Source organism: Somniosus microcephalus, chromosome 4 (assembly GCF_052327205.1).
Source record: "Somniosus microcephalus isolate GS21.2 chromosome 4, FLI_Smic_1.0, whole genome shotgun sequence".
In the NCBI taxonomy this organism is placed as follows: Eukaryota; Metazoa; Chordata; class Chondrichthyes; order Squaliformes; family Somniosidae; genus Somniosus; species Somniosus microcephalus.
This window is the reverse complement of record NC_140990.1, coordinates 181,283,299-181,299,891: the sequence shown is the minus strand read 5'-3', so window position 1 is coordinate 181,299,891 and position 16,593 is coordinate 181,283,299. Positions and strand designations below refer to the sequence as shown.

General features: G+C 52.2%; 1 pseudogene across 1 annotated transcript in view; it reads left to right on the top strand.

The window, feature by feature from the left end:
* Nucleotides 1-2,721: 2,721 nt before the first annotated feature.
* LOC147120047 (carboxypeptidase O-like) overlaps nt 2,722-16,593 on the top strand; it is a 143,117-nt pseudogene continuing 129,245 nt past the window's right edge. The window contains exon 1 of the transcript XR_015077883.1: nt 2,722-2,810. The product of XR_015077883.1 is annotated as a carboxypeptidase O-like (transcript). The remainder of the gene's footprint in view (nt 2,811-16,593) is intronic.

Sequence of the window (16,593 nt, the reverse complement as noted above, 5' to 3'; positions counted from 1 at the left end):
GCGGATCGCATACGGTACCGGTCTGGCCTTTAAAAATTTTGGGTTTGCGTTATCTTCAATTTTTATCGTTGCCGTTATGCCTTTTAGAGTCCCAAGTCCTTGCTGGAACACCTCTTTCGCGTCAGTTAGAATTTTTGACTGCCGTCCAGGTGTGACGTCGTCATCCTTTTTGTCAGCCACAGTTAGCGCCTGAATGGAATGCCAATCCAATTGTATTTTTTGGATCCATTCACGTCCCAATAATGGTGGTCCTCCATCTTGTAGTATATATAGATACAGTTTCTGTGTTTCCCTGCCGTTGTATTTAACAGGCACCCTTATTTTTCCTCTGGGGTAGACTTTTTGCCCCGTATATGTCTTCAAGACAATGGACGTGTCCTTCAAGGGTATGTGTGAGAATAGCCACGCGTAGTCTCGTCGATTCATGACTGTTAGGGCTGATCCTGTGTCCAATTCCATCTTTACTTGGGACCCTGCTATCATGAGGGTGACCCAAATGGTTCGGTGATCCTCCTTTGCGATCACATTGTGTAACTTTAGACAACTTAGTCTCCTGCTCCCGGTGTCATTATCACTCTTCTGATCTTCTGAACTACTGTCTGTCATCTTTTGTACTTTCTTGTACTTTTCCTTAGTAGTTCTTTTAGTGTTGGTTTTCTTTCCCGACCTGCAGACTCGTGCTATGTGTCCCACTTTTCCATATTGCCTGCATACTTTGTCCTTAAACCAGCAATCCTTCTGGTCATGGGTTGTTCTGCCGCAGCGATAGCACTTTTCTGCTCCATATGCCATTTCATTGGTGCTATATTCTTCCGGTTTCTGTTGTATTTCCGCAGCTCCCCGTGCTGCTGCTTCGTAGGATACTGCCATGCTGAAAGCCTTTTCTAGCGTAAGGTCCTTTTCCGAAAGTAGTCGTTTCTGGGTTCCTTCACTCTGGAGCCCGCAGACAAACTTATCCCTTAAGGTATCTGCCAGTCCTGCTCCGAACTGGCAGTGTTTCGATAACTTGCATAGTTCCGTAAGATAGTCAGCATTACTCTCATCTTTGTGCTGGTTTCTTTTATGGAACTTGAATCTTTCTGCTATCAGCAGCGGTGTAGGGTTTAGATGTTCCTGTAAGATATTGACAATCTGTTCAAAGCTTTTCTCCATTGGTTTAGCTGGGGTAATTAAATTCCGCAATAGGCCGTACGTTCTCGCGCCCATCAAATTCAATAATACCGACGCCTTCTTTTCATCGGCCACCTCATTTGCCTTGCAGTACACTTCAATTCTTTCCACATACGTGGTCCAGTCTTCTATTTCGTTGTCGAAAGCAGTGATGCTGCCACTCTTCGGCATCTTGGGTGGTTTAAAATGGCGCCTCCCGCGCTTTTCCTTCTTCCCCAATGGATTAAAATGGCGCCTCCTGCGCTTTTCCTTCTTCCCCCTGCTGCCAATGCTGCTCCTAGCGTTTTAAATAGTAATGGCAGCGCCCTGTGGCTTCTGCGCGTCTCTCTTTTGTTAATTAATTTTCTTAGTTTTATTCTTCTTCGACGCTGTCCACTGCGCGTCTCTTTTGCTTCCCCCTTTTTATTTTCTGTAACGCTGCCCGGCTCTTGAGCACCGACCGCACCCTGTGCGCTCCACCCTCTCTCTCTCTTTTCCTTCCCGACGATGCTGCACGGCCCCCTTGCAGAGCCGCTCGATCGAGCTCTAGCCCGCCGCAGTCCAGAAAGGTCAGCGCACTACCTGCTACCAGCACGATTTGCTGTAACACCTTGACTGGAGAGCCAAGCCCAGCTCTCCACAGCTTCCCCTGCGAGTCTCTGAACTCCGATGGATCACTGGGCGGTTGGCCACAGTCGACGCCCGTTGCTCTGGCTTCGACCTCCAAGAAGCTTCTTTTCAGGGATGGATCCCCGTGAGGTGATGCAGTACTGCAGGTGAGTTTGAACCTGCTCGTCGCCACTGTAGTGTCCGCGTACCAATAACACACGGACTGCAGGAGAACGGTAATAACAGGTGTTTACTGAACAGAGGGTATGCTGGAACTGAAAGTACAGAAGCCTGCTACGGCTTTATATACAGGTGTGGTCACTGCCGGTACTACAGTATAAAAGCAGTTCTCTCTTAAAGGTACATACACAACAGAAACAGCTGACCAAGCCACTCAGTATCAAAAACCGCAAGGAAAACACCTCACGGACTGCAGCGGTTCAATAAGGTGGCTCACCACCACCTTCTCAAGGGCAATTAGGGATGGGCAATAAAAGCTGACTTTGCCAGCGATGCCCACGCCCCATGAATGAATAAAGAAAAAAATCCTGGCTAGAAAAGGGGCGTCTGGGATGCATCTTTCCATCCGCATCTCCTCTTCTGCTTCTTCCTCCTCCCTCTGTGAGCAGTTTGTCCCCTTTGCTGCCTTTGCCTCATCTCCATGTGATGTTGCAGCCCAAGGGGGACTGCACCTAGAGTCCCCCAGGACTGGGAGAAAGTGGTCTTCTCAGAGGCCTTCCTTAAGCATCCAGCAGCACTCCCTGCACACTTAAACAACTTTTTTAAATGTATTGCACCAAGCTACTACACAAATAAAATATTTTTAAAACTCCAAAAGCTGTAATCGAAACTTACCTGAAAGATGTGTATGTCCCTTTGAGAAGCGCTGACAGTGTCTCTGTACAACTGCTACACTCACGTTCCTTCGTGCGTGGTCAGGAGAGGGTGTTGTTGCGAGCGGCGATGTCCAAAATCGCAGTCGAGCGTAAAATCAGGCATTGCACGCTGATTGACGTCACGATCTGCACACTTACATTGAAGAGGCGACACAGGCAATGGCAGCGCTGCTGACCTCTCCAAAATGGCGGCTGCCGTGTCCCGCACCGGAAGCGAGGCGGCTGCCATTTTTGCAGCAAAACCGGCCTTAACAGCCGGCACTGCTACAGGAAATTTCACAGCCGATAGATTTTAGACAGTTATGTTCCCTTTTGCTAGGATCCATTAGTATAACATTAGCAGGGAGGATGCAGTATTACAGAGCCAGACGAGCGTTATAGGGCACAGAGATAATGACACCCTGATAGCTGCTAAGCCAGACAAGGGGCTGTAGGGTGAAAATCCATTGAAGACTCTGAAAGAACCGAGAGTCTACAGGATATGGAGCTAGTAAAGATGCCACAGGGCCAAAATAAATACACTTTCAGAATGTTTTCACGTCAGTGCGTATTGAAATAAAAGTAATTCTAGCCTTTCGCGTCATTAGCCATGGCTCAGTGGTAGCACTCTTACCTGAGTCAGAAGGGTGTGGGTTCAAGTCCCACTCCAGAGACTTGAGAACGAATTCGAGGCTGATACTTCAATGCAGTACTGATGGAGTACTGTACTGTTGGAGGTGCTGTTATTTGGATGAGGTGTTAAAATCAGGCACTGTCTGCCTGTTCAGGTGGACATAAAAGATCCCATGGCATGATTTGAAGAGCAGGGTAGTTCTTCTCAGTGTCCTGGATAATATCACTGAAAGCAACAGATTATCTGGCCATTTATCTCATTGCTGTTTGTGGGGCCTTGCTGTGTGCATATTGGCTGCCGTGTTTCCTGCATTAAAACAGTGACTACACTTCAAACAGTACTTCATTGGCTGTAATGCACTTTGGACATCCCGAGTTTAGTGAAAGGCGCTATAGAAATGTACTTTCTTTCTTTGTGGTGCAATCCAAATGTAACATGGTCATTTAAGTGTTAAATCTTTGTATTTTGAATGTGGAGAGGGTGTTGTAATTGAAGGCATGTTTATCTAACATGCACTCTGCCCCGCCATCAGTTCCAAAGTCCTTTCGTGGCTATTTATGGAGGGCCCGATTGAAACCAACTCGCTGATACCATGAAGTGGTTAGAATGGTGCGTTGCTGTTTTGGGGATTTTCCCTCTCGTCACACGTGGCTTTCAGGCAAAATATAATTGGTGAGTAACCAACAAGATTTCTGTTATGTCACTGGACCAGTAATCCAGAGGCCTGGACTAATGATCCAGAGATGTGAGCTCAAATCCCACCACGGCAGCTGGGGAATTTAAATTCAGTTAATTAAATAAATCTGGAATAAAAAGTTAGTATCAGTAATGGTGACCATGAAACTATCGGACTGTCGTAAAAACCCATCTGGTTCACTAATGTCCTTTAGGGAAGAAAATCTGCCGTCCTTACCCGGCCTGGCCTATATGTGACTCCAGACCCATAGCTCTGAAATGGCCTAGCAAACCACTCAGTTGTACCAAACCAGTACAGCATAGTATAATAAGTATAATAAGAATAAAACCGGACGGACCATCCGACATCAACCTAGGCATCGGATTCGGACAAGACAAAGGCACACCCAACCCAGTCGACCCTCCAAAGTCCTCCTCACTAACATCTGGGGACTTGTGCCAAGATTGGGAGAGCTGTCCCACAGACTAGTCAAGCAACAGCCTGACAGTCCTACTCACAGAATCATACCTTTCAGCCAATGTCCCAATCTCCTCCATCACCATCCCTGGGTATGTCCTGTCCCACTGGCAGGACAGACCCACCAGAGCTGGCGGCACAGTGGTATACAGTCTGGAGGAAGTGGCTCTGAGAGTCCTCAACATTGACTCTGGACCCATGAAATCTCATGGCATCAGGTCAAACATGGCAAGGAAACCTCCTGCTGATTACCACCTACCGCCCACCCTCAGCTGTTGAATCAATACTCCTCCATGTTGAACACCACTTGGAAGAAGCACTGAGGGCATCAAGGGCACAGAATGTACTCTGGGTGGGGAACTTCAATGTCCGTCACCAAGAGTGGCTCAGTAGCACCACTACTGACCGAGCTGGCTGGGTCCTGAAGGACATAGCTGCAAGACTGGGCTTGCGGAAAGTGGTGAGAGAACCAACACGAGGGAAAAGCTTACTTGACCTCGTCCTCACCAATCTACCTGTCACAGATGCATCTGTCCATGACAGTATTGGTAGCAGTGACCACTGCACATTCCCTGTGGAGATGAAGTCCCATCTTCACATTGAGGACATCCTCCACCCTGTTGTGTGGCGCTACCACCATGCTAAATAGGATGGATTCAGAACAGATCTAACAACTCAAAACTGGGCATCCATGAGGTGCAGTGGGTCATCGGCAGCAGCAGAATTGTATTCCACCACAATCTGTAACCTCATGGCCCAGCACTCTACCATTACCATCAAGCCAGGGGACCAACCCTGGTTCAATAAGGCGTGTAGAAGAGCATGCCAGGAGCAGCACCAGGCATACCTAAAAATGAGGTGCCAACCTGGTGAAACTACAACACGTAACTACATGCATGGTAAACAGCGGAAACAGCATGCTATAATCAGAGCTAAGCGATCCAACAACCAACATATCAGACCAAAGCTCTGCAGCCCTGCCACATCCAGTTGTGAATGGTGGTGGACAATTAAACAACTAATGGGAGGAGGAGGTTCCATGAACATCCCCATCCTCAATGATGGCAGAGCCCAGCACGTGAGTGTAAAATTCAAGGTTAAAGCGTTTGTAACCATCTTCAGCCAGAAGTGCCGAGTGGATGATCTATCTCGGCCTACTCCTGAGGTCCCCACCATCACCGAAGCCAGTCTTCAGCCAATTTAATTCACTCCACGTGCTATCAAGAAATGGCTGAGTACACTGGATACAGCAAAAGCTATGGGCCCCGACAACATCCTGGCTGCAGTGATGAAGACTTGTGCTCCAGAACTAGCCGCGCATCTAGCCAAGCTATTCCAGTACAGCTACAACACTGGTATCAACCCGACAAAGTGGAAAATTGCCCAGGTATGTCCTGTCCATAAAAAGCAGGACAAACCCAATCCAGCCAACTACTGCCCCATCAGTCTACTCTCAATCAGAAAAGTGATGGAATGTGTCATTGACAGTGCTATCAAGCGGCACTTACTCACCAATAACCTGCTCACCGACGCTCAGTTTCGGTTCTGCCAGGACCACTCGGCTCCAAACCTCATTACAGCCTTGGTCCAAACATGGACAAAAATGCTGAATTCCAGAGGTGAGGTGAGAGTGACTGCCCTTGACATCAAGGCAGCATTTGACTGAGTGTGGCATCAAGGAGCCCTAGTAAAATGGAAGTCAATGGGAATCAGGGGGAAAACTCTCCACTGGCTGAAGTCATACTTCGCACAAAGGAAGATGGTTGTGTTGGTTGGAGGTCAATCATCACAGCCCCAGGACATCGCTGCAGAAGTTCCTCAGGGCAGTGTCCTAGGCCCAACCATCTTCAGCTGCTTCATCAAGGACCTTCCCACCATCATAAGGTCAGAAGTGGGGATGATCGCTGATGATTGCACAGTGTTCAGTTCCATTCACAACCACTCAGATAATGAAGCAGTCTGTGCCCGCATGTACCAAGACCTGGACAACACTCAGGCTTGATAAGTGGCAAGTAACATTCACGCCACACAAGTGCCAGGCAATGACTATCTGCAACAAGCGAGAGTCTAACCACCTCCCCCTGACATTCAATGGCATTACTATCGTTGAAGCCCCCACCATCGACACCCTGGGGGTCACCATTGACCAGAAACTTAACTGGACCAGCCACATAAATACTGTGGCTACAAGAGCAGGTCAGAGGCTGGGTATTCTGCTGCGAGTGGCTCACCTCCTGACCAATGTTCCCCCTAATTTTAAATTTGGCTGCGCGGCTGATTCAAAGTTTCACACATGCGTGAAATTTCACATTGAAAAAGCCACTCCTGGGCTGCGGGGCCACACAGCTTAGAAAGAACGTTACTCCTGACTCCCCAGGGCCTTTCCACCATCTGCAAGGCACAAGTCAGGAGTGTGATGGAATACTCTCCACTTGCCTGGATGAGTGCAGTTCCAACAACACTCAAGAAGCTCAACACCATCCAGGACAAAGCAGCCTGCTTGATTGGCACCCCATCCATCACCTTAAACATTCACTCCCTCCACCACCGGCGCACCATGGCTGCAGTGTGTACCATCTACAAGATGCACTGCTGCAACTCTTCTTTGGCAGCACCTCCCAAACCTGCGACCTCTACCACCTAGAAGGACAAGGGCAGCAGGCGCATGGGAACACCACCACCTCCAAGTTCCCCTCCAACTCACACACCATCCTGACTTGGAAGTATATCTCCGATCCTTCATCGCTGCTGGGTCAAAATCCTGGAACTTCCTCCCTAACAGCACTGTGGGAGTACCTTCGCCACACGGACTACAGCAGTTCAAGAAGGCAGCTCACCACCATGTTCTCAAGGGCAATTAGGGGTGGGCAATAAATGCTGACCTTGCCAGCGACGCCCACATCCCAGGAACTAATAAAAAAAATTATCAGTGAATATTATCATGAATTAGTCTTCTTCTTCTCCTTCTTAGGCAGTCCCTCAGAACCAAGGATGACTTGCTTCCACATTAAAAATGAGTTCTCAGGTGACTGATGAGTCCAATGCGGGACCTACAGTCTTTGTCACAGGTGGGGCAGACGGTGGTTGAAGGGGCGGGTGGGTGGGGTGCTTGGGTTGACATGCGCTCCTTGCGCTGCCTGCGCTTGGCTTCCGCTTGCTCCCGGCGAAGAGACTTGAGGTGTTCGGCATCTTCCCGGATGCTTCTCCTCTACTTTGTGCGGTCTTGGGCCAGGGATTCCCAGGTGTCGGTGGGGATGTTACACTTTTCCAAGGAGTCTTTGAGGGTGTCCTTGAAGCGTATCCTCTGCCCACCTGGGGCTCTCTTGCCATGCCGGAGCTCCAAGTAGAGCGCTTGTTTTGGGAGTCTCGTATCGGGCATGAATTAGTACTTCCCTGAACATAGAACTGAAAATTTGCAGTTACTATAGATCTTCCCACCCAGTAAATCAGTGATTTTTAACTTGCTCAAGCACCTTTACATCCATCTTGCGTGGCGAAACGGCTTCTTAAAAAGATGCAGATTTGCGTTGAAATAATTCACTAACAGATTGTAATCCTCTTTTCAGGGGTATCCCATTGTTCCCATTAGCAGGTTTCAGTCTATCCATGTCTCCATAATCCAGTTTCAGTCTGGCCGCACTGTCTTCATTGTTGGACCTAGCTTGTACTGCTATTGGCTCAGTTTGTGTCTAAACAACCAATGGTGGGTATTAGATAGATGCCCCTATATGTGTCAGCTGTGGCTCAGTGGGTAGTACTCTTGAAGAAGAGCAGGGGAGTTACCCCAGTGTCCTGCCCAATATTTATCCCTCAACCAACATCACCAAATTTGGTCATTATCACATTGCTGTTTGTGGGAGCTTGCTCTGCGCAAGTTGGCTGCTGTGTTTTCCTATATTGCAACAGTGACCACACTTCAAAAGTACATCATTGGCTGTAATGTGCTTTAGGATGTCCTGAGGTTAGTGAAAGGCGCTGTATAAATGCAAGTCTCTCTTTCTTTTATAACAACAACTTGCCTTTGCATGGCACCTTTAACATAATAAAAGGTCCCAAGGTGCTGTTAAATTTGCAAAATTTCTGCATTTCCCCGAAGGCTGTTATTAATAAACGAGACCCTGCGTGGACTTTTTAAATCAAGAAGGGTATCCAAGATGGCGTCTGTGCCTCGTGGCAGCAAGCCTGTGAGATTTTAAAATGGACTCTGCAACGCAGACAGCTTGGAGAAATCAAAACCAAGCTGCAGGCTTCTGTGAAGAGAGACTTTGTTGAGATACCGCGGCAAACGTGGGAGTCGAGACCAGAGCTATTGAAAACACAACTGCTTTATTCCAACCACATGACAAACAGGAACTAGAAAAGCCCGTGCATCCACTTAAATACTTCCCAGACAGGAAGTGCTCCCGGCAGCCTGTCCCTGCGGGAAACAAGTTGCTGGAGGAAAGGGCCCCCGGCTGGGGGCTTCTGCTTAGACTGTCTGTGCCGCCGTGAGCGGATTATGTCCAGTGGTGGCGTGTCGCCACAGAGCTCCCCCCAGAATCCGCTTAGGAGGAGTGGACGAGTCGTGATGGTGGTCTAATGGTTCTGCCGCAGCGGCTCTGAGTGGTCGCCGGTCTGGTTGGTTGGGTCGGGCGGTTCGCCGCCGGCTGTGCTGGCTTGCCGGGGGGACGGCCTCTAGTTGGAGGCTGGGCCACGGGGACCTGTTCCCCTGGTTCTGTGTGTGCTGGTTTGAGCCGGTCGATGGAGACTGTCTCGACCCTGTCGCCGAGTCACAGCTTGAAGACCTTGTCCCCTGTTTGTAGTACCTCGTACGGACCGTCATACGGGGGTCGCAGGGGCCCGCGGTGCGCATCGTGTCGCACGAAGACGAAGCGCGCCTGCTGTAAATTTGGCGGGACGTGAGGTGCGAGTTCGCCATGTCGGTTGACCGGAAGTGGGGCGAACTGCTGAGCGGAAGAGAAAGAGTCAAGCCGCTGCTGTTCGGCCGACCAAGGCTTGGTAGGCTCTGGAAGGAATTCACCTGGGACGCGCAGCGGTTGTCCGTAGACTAACTCCGCTGCCGAGGACTGGAGGTCTTCCTTGACCGCGGTGCGTAGGCCGAGTAGCACCCACGGTAGGCGGTCAGTCCAGGTACTGTCCTGCAGGCTGGCGCGGAGTGAGGCCTTGAGTGACCTGTGGAAGTGTTCACAAAGTCCGTTGGCCTGCGGGTGGTACGCCGTGGTGCGGTGGAGCGTCACCCCGAGGTTGCGTGCTGTGGCCGTCCAGAGTTCGGAGGTGAACTGGGCGCCTCTGTCGGAGGTTATGTCGGCCAGTACGCCGAACCTCGCAACTCAGGTGTTAACGAACGCCCTGGCGATGTCAGCTGTGGTGGTGGAGGCCAGCGGCACTGCCTCAGGCCAGCGTGTGTAGCGGTCGACCATCGTGAGGAGATAAGTTTGGCCTTGCGATGGCGGCAGGGGACCGACGATGTCGACGTGTACGTGGTCGAAGCGGCGGCTGGGTACCTCGAAGTCTCCCAGGGGTGCTTTGGTGTGCAGCTGTACCTTAGCCCATTGGCAGGCGAGGCAGGAGGTGGCCCAAGTCCGAACATCTCTGCTGAGGCCGCGCCAGACGAAGCGCTTGGAGAGGAGTTTGACGGATGCGCGGGAACCCGGGTGAGAGAGCCCGTGGAGCGCGTCGAAGACGCGGCGGCGCCAGGTCTCAGGGACGACCGGCCTGGGTTGGCCAAGTGAGACGTCGCACGTGACTGCCGTGGCTTCGGGCCCGTGCGTGACCTTGGCTAGGCGTAGCCCTGGCAGGCTGGTAGCCGCCGAGAGGAGGTCTGGGTCCGTGAGCTGGGCCGCTGCTAGTTGTGCGTAGTCGACCGCGAGGTGATTCGCACAGACGGCGGGACGGGAAAGGCAGTCAGCGACCACGTTGTCTCTACCGGAGACGTGCTGAATGTCCGTAGTAAACTCGGAGACGGCCGCGAGCTGGCGTTGCTGCCTAGCGGACCAGGGTTCAGTGTGCTTGGCCATCGCGTATGTGAGTGGCTTGTGGTCCACATACGCGGTGAAGGGGCGGCCTTCCAGGAGGAACCTGAAATGGCGGACCGACAGGTGGAGTGCGAGAAGCTCGCGGTCGAAAGTTAAGTATTTGACCTCCGGGGGGCGCAGTTGGCGGCTGTAGAAGGCAAGTGGCTGCCACGCGCCATTGACCCACTGCTCGAACACGGCCCCGACCGCGTGGTCGGAGGCGTCGGTGGTGAGCGCGACCCAGGCATCGGCCCTCGGGTGCGCGAGCAGAGTGGCGTCGGCGAGCGCGTTTTTGGTGGCGTCGAAGGCGGCTGCCGTGTCAGTGGTCCAGGTTACGTCCATCTTGCCGGATTTTCCTCGGAGGGAGTCGTATAGGGGCTTCATGAGGGCTGCGGCTCTGGGGATGAACCTGTTGTAGAAGTTCACCATCCCGAGGAACTCCTGGAGGCCCTTGATGGTTGTGGGGCGGGGGAATTGCTGGACGGCCTGCACCTTGTTGGGCAGGGGGACGGCCCCAGCAGGGGTGATGTGGTGACCGAGAAAATCGATCTCGGTTAGGCCGAATTGGCACTTCGCCGGGCTGAGGATGAGCCCGTGTTGGGCTAGGCGCCCGAACAGGATGCGAAGGTGTTCGAGGTGTTCCTGTTTGGAGGAGCTGGCCACGAGAATGTCGTCTAGATAGACGAATAAGAAGTTCAGGTCCCGGAGGACTGAGTCCATAAGGCGCTGGAAAGCCTGTGCTGCATTCTTGAGGCCGAAGGGCATCCTCAGGAACTCGAACAGGCCGAATGGGGTGATGACGGCCGTTTTGGGGATGTCCGCGGGGTGTACGGGGACTTGGTGGTAACCGCGCACCAGGTCGACTTTGGAAAAGACGGTTCGTCCGGCCAGTCGGGCTGAGAAGTCCTGGATGTGTGGCACCGGGTATTGATCGGGGGTGGTGGCGTCGTTGAGGCGGCGGAAGTCCCCGCAAGGGCGCCAGCCTCCGCCGGGCTTGGGGGCGATGTGGAGGGGCGAGGCCCAAGGGCTGCTGGAGCGGCGGATGATGCCGAGTTGTTCCATGTTGGTGAACTCGGCCCGCGCGATTTCTAGCTTGGCCGGGTTGAGTCTGCGGGCGTGGGCAGAGACTGGGGGGCCGATGGTGGGGATATAGTGTTCCACACCGTGCTTGGCGGCTTTGGCCGAAAAGGTCGGGTTAGTGAGGGCGGGAAACTCAGCTAGGAGTGCCGAGTAGTCCTCCGTGGCTCTGGCGAGGCAGTAGGTCGTCGGGCCGGCCGAACGGGCCGGGGTAAAGGCGCCGGGGATGGGGGCCATAGTGTTGATGTCGACGAGGCGGTGCCTCGGAATGTCGACAAGGAGGCCGTGGGCGCGTAGGAAGTCGGCGCCGATGAGTGGGCAGAGGACCTTGGCTGTGAGGAACTCCCAGCGGTAGCGGCGGCCCGCGAGGTCGAGCGTGACCATGCGGGTGCCATATGTGCGGATTTCAGAGCCGTTGGCTGCAGCCAGTGTGATACCCCGTGTGCCGCGTTGGATCTCGAGGGCGGAGACGGGGGTGATGCTGTGCTGGGCCCCTGTGTCGCACAGAAATCGGCGGTTGGTTCTGTCGTCAGTGACGTACAGTAGGGGCTCCTTCTGCCCCGCGGCCATCGCGGGGGCCGGTGCGGGGGGGGTTTGAAGGAACACGGTGGCGTGCAGCGTTGAGCCCTAGCGCCAAAACGGGTGTGGTAGTAGCAGTGACCCGGAGTGGTAGGGCGGTCGGGCCTAGCGGCCCGGGAAGACCGCGTGGTCGTTGCCGTGAGGTCGGGCGCGACGTCGCGAGCGGCCTGTGCAGAGAGCAGCCGGTCAGCCTTTTCGGCTATATCATTCAGGTCCGTGGAGTCAGACTCCACAATGAGCGGGCGGATGCTGGCGGGGAGCTGCCGAATGAAAAGCGTGTGAAAAAGGGCGCCGGGATTTTTGTCGTCTGAGAGGGACAGCATGTGGGAAAGCAGGTCTGATGGTGAAGCGTCACCAAGGCCGGGGAGGTCCAGGAGTTGGCAGTGGCGCTGGTAAGAGGACGTTTGAAATTTTTTAAGTAGCGCAGCCTTCAGATGTTCGTACTTGCCCTCCGTTGGTGGATTCTGCAGCGCTGCCCAAACCTTGGGGACTGTAGCGTAGGTGAGCGAGGCGACGAGGTAGTCGTACTTCGTGGCGTCGACTGTAATGCCTTTCAGCCGGAATCTGGACTCAGCTTGAATGAACCAGGCTTCAGCGAGGTTCTCCCAAAAGTCTGGTAATTTAACCGTGACTGCGTTTGTATCCGCCATGCTAGCTTAGGATTCGTCCTGAGCGTCGGGGTCACCAGTGTTGAGATACCGTGGCAAACGTGGGAGTCGAGACCAGAGCTATTGAATACACAACTGCTTTATTCCAACCACATGACAAACAGGAACTAGAAAAGCCCGCGCATCCACTTAAATACTTCCCAGACAGGAAGTGCTCCCGGCAGCCTGTCCCTGCGGGAAACAAGTTGCTGGAGGAAAGGGCCCCCGGCTGGGGGCTTCTGCTTAGACTGTCTGTGCCGCCGTGAGCGGATTATGTCCAGTGGTGGCGTGTCGCCACAACTTTGTATTTTGGAACCAGACAGGACTCTGAATTATGCATTAGACCGAATTGGAGGCAAATCTAAATTCAGTTTAGGCCTATAGTTAAGGCCATCAAGCAGTCTACATATATTATCGGAAACAGATTAACAAAGCCATCGAGATCGGACAGGCCCATCAAGGAACTTTCAGGACAATACAAGTCGATTATCAGGCCGGTAGATGCGATTACCGGCCATCTAAAACCAGTTAGTATGGATTGCTACCATTATTTAAAATAGCCCGCCAAGATTAAAACAAAGAACTAATCTGATTTGGCGCGCAGATAAGGGTTTTCGACGAAGGTATAATTGAAGGCCCCCTCGGGTAGCAAGGCGGTTCTGTGTGTTCGTGTTCGGTGTTCTTGTTGGTTGGTGTGCTGGTGCTGCTCTTCGGCCCCTCGCCCTCGTGGCTCCCGCTCTTTCCCCGTCCCGCGCTTACCCCCTGGCCTTTGCCCGTGCCCTTTTCCCACTCCATCTGGAACTAGCCCCGCCACCGGGTCGGGCGGACACGGACAATTCAGGCCAGGCGAGGCGAGACGCGACGAGGGGAAGAGGGAGGACCACCGGAGGGAAGGCCACCTGAGGAAGACCGGCTGAAGAAGACCAACTGAGGAGACGAACTGAGGGGAGGCTTCGAATTATCGGGCCTTCAGCCTCAGCCGACCTTCGAACTGTAAAACCAACTCAATCTGGCGGCTGTCGACGAAGAATCATCCCTGCAAGGTAAAGTACCCAAACAGAGACTTTAACTTTGGGGTACTCGAACCTGGACAACGCCCTTGCAGCGCCTGGAGGCCACGTGACGACAGCAGGCTCCAGAGAACACCAAGAGCGAACCCCGAACCCAACTGCTGTTTCGAGTCTAACAAACCTTTTGATTGGTGAGCATGAAGTTCTGACCCCTCATAGCTTAATCTAGTTAGGTATAGGGGGTGGGATAAGGATAAGGGGATTGTTAAGATAGTTGTTTTCACTCGATGTGCCGTGTGTTCCCCATTCCCTGCATAAGTATAGCTATTATTATTATTACTCTTTTGTATTTTCGCCTGTAGAAGTGTACACTAGTAATTTTTCCCATAAGATTGTATCGAGTTTTTCCTCTTCAATAAAATCTTGGTTTTTGTTTACATCCAACCACCTGTCTACTCGAGTCTTCTCCGTACCGCCGCCTTGTACCTAAGTCTGGTGCCTAGAACCCAGGGGCGTGGGAGCGATTCGAACTGCTCACAAAACAGTCAGGGGCATAACTGACTGGGTGTACGTACGCGCCAAACAACACCACCACACGCCACCCCCTACAGAAATGGCAACCGCGGCAGGACACCGGCAACAAGGTTGCGATACAGTAGACAGTGGTTCGGATGAGTGAACCGTGATGGAGGAAAGGATTTCTGATTATGTGTTTAGCAAGGTGAATATTACTAAGAAGTGGATCACCACTCTGTTAAAGGCTGGGCGTCCGATAGATGCAGCAGCTAAGTGGACAGAGGGAAAGGAACACAAGAAGTCCTTAGAGAAGGCAGTTTGGCTGATGTGTGTAATGTATATACCTTTAAGGGGGGAACTACTTTTTACAGCTCATGTATACTGTAGTACCGGCAGTGACCACACCTGTATATAGCACTGAGTAGTAATCTGTACAGTTCAGTTCCAGAGTGAGCCACGTTGAATAAACACCTGTTGTACCGTTCTCCTGCAGCCTGTGTCTTACTACTGACGGACACAACATTGGCGACGAGGCAAATTCGATCCTACCTGCAACTCTGCATCACCTCCCAGGGATTCATTCCTGGAGACCAGTAGATTGGAGGTCAAGGCCAGAGACACGGGCGTCGACCACGGGCAACCACCCAGTCATCCAGCAGAGACTCGAGAATTGCGGGGGAGGCTGTTGAGAGCCAGGCTTGGCTTTCCAGTCGCGGTGGTCCAGCAAAACGGGCTGGCAACAGGTAGTGCGCAGACCCTTCCCGGACAGCGGCGTGCTAGAGCCCGACCGAGCGACACAGCAAAGGGCCGAGCAGCATCGACAGGAGAGAGAGAGAGAGAGGGCAGAGCGCACAGGGCGCAGCCGGTGTTCAGGGGCCGAGCAGCGTCGAGGAGAGGGAGAGAGACGCGCAGAAACCCGCGAGGCACCGCCATTGCCACGAGGACTGCCGAGAGCGGCGTTGGCAGCAGCGCAGCAGAAGCGTGCGAAACCTACAGGGCGCCGCCATTGCCACGAGGACCGCCGAGAGCGGCGTTGGCAGCAGCGGGGGAGGAAGGAAAGCGCGGGAGACGCCATTTTAAGCCATTTTAAACCACACCCAAAATGCCGAAGAGTGGCAGTATCACCGCATTTGACAATGAAGTCGAAGATTGGACTACATATGTCGAACGAATAGAGGTATACTGCAAGGCAAATGAGGTGTCAGATGACAAAAAAGCACCGGTATTGTTAAAATTAATGGGTGCAAAGACGTATGGCTTATTATGAAATCTAGTAACCCCAGCGAAGCCAGTGGAAGAGAGTTTTGGAGACATAGTGACGATACTACAGGAACATTTAAACCCCACACCGCTGCTGATAGCAGAAAGATTCAAGTTTCAGCAATGCTGAATATTTAACAGAACTGCGCAAACTATCGAAACACTGCCAGTTTGGAACGGGACTGGCAGATACCTTAAGGGACAAGTTTGTGTGTGGGCTTCAAAGTGAAGGAACCCAGAAACGGCTTTTATCTGAAAAGGACCTTACGCTGGACAAGGCTTTCAGCATTGCGGTATCATATGAAGCAGCAGCACGGGGCGCTGCAGAGATACAACAGAGACCGCAAGAATATGGCACAAACGAAATGTCATACAGAACAGAGAAGTGCTATCGCTGCGGCAGAACAACACACGACTACAATGATTGCTGGTTCAAAGACAAAGTGTGCAGACAGTGTGGAAAAGTAGAACACATAGCACGAGTCTGCAGGTCGGGAAAGAAAACCAGCAATAAGAAATCTCCAAAAGAAAAGTTCAAGAAGGTACATAAGGTGACGGAGAATAGTTCAGACGAACAAAAGAGTGATACTGACTCCGAAAGCAGGGGGCTGAGTTGTCTGAAACTACATAATGCGATCAAAACGGAGGATCACCGAACCACTATGGTCACTCTCAAGATAGCAGGAGTCCAGGTAAAAATGGAATTGGACACAGGATCAGCCCTAACAGTAATAAACCGACGGGACTGCGAGCGGCTATTCTCACACATACCCTTGAGAGACACAAAAATTATTTTGAAGACGTACACGGGGCAAAAAGTCTACCCCAAAGGAAAAATAAGGGTGACCGTTACATATAACGGTAAGGAAACACCAAAACTAGACCTGTATGTATTGCAAGATGGAGGACCACCATTACTGGGACGTGAATGGATCCGGAAAATACAGCTGGATTGGCATTCCATACAAGCACTGACTGTGGCTGCCAAAAAGGATGACGACGTCACACCTGGGCGACTGTCAAAGATCCTAACCGACGCGCAAGAAGTGTTCCAGCAAGGACTCGGAACA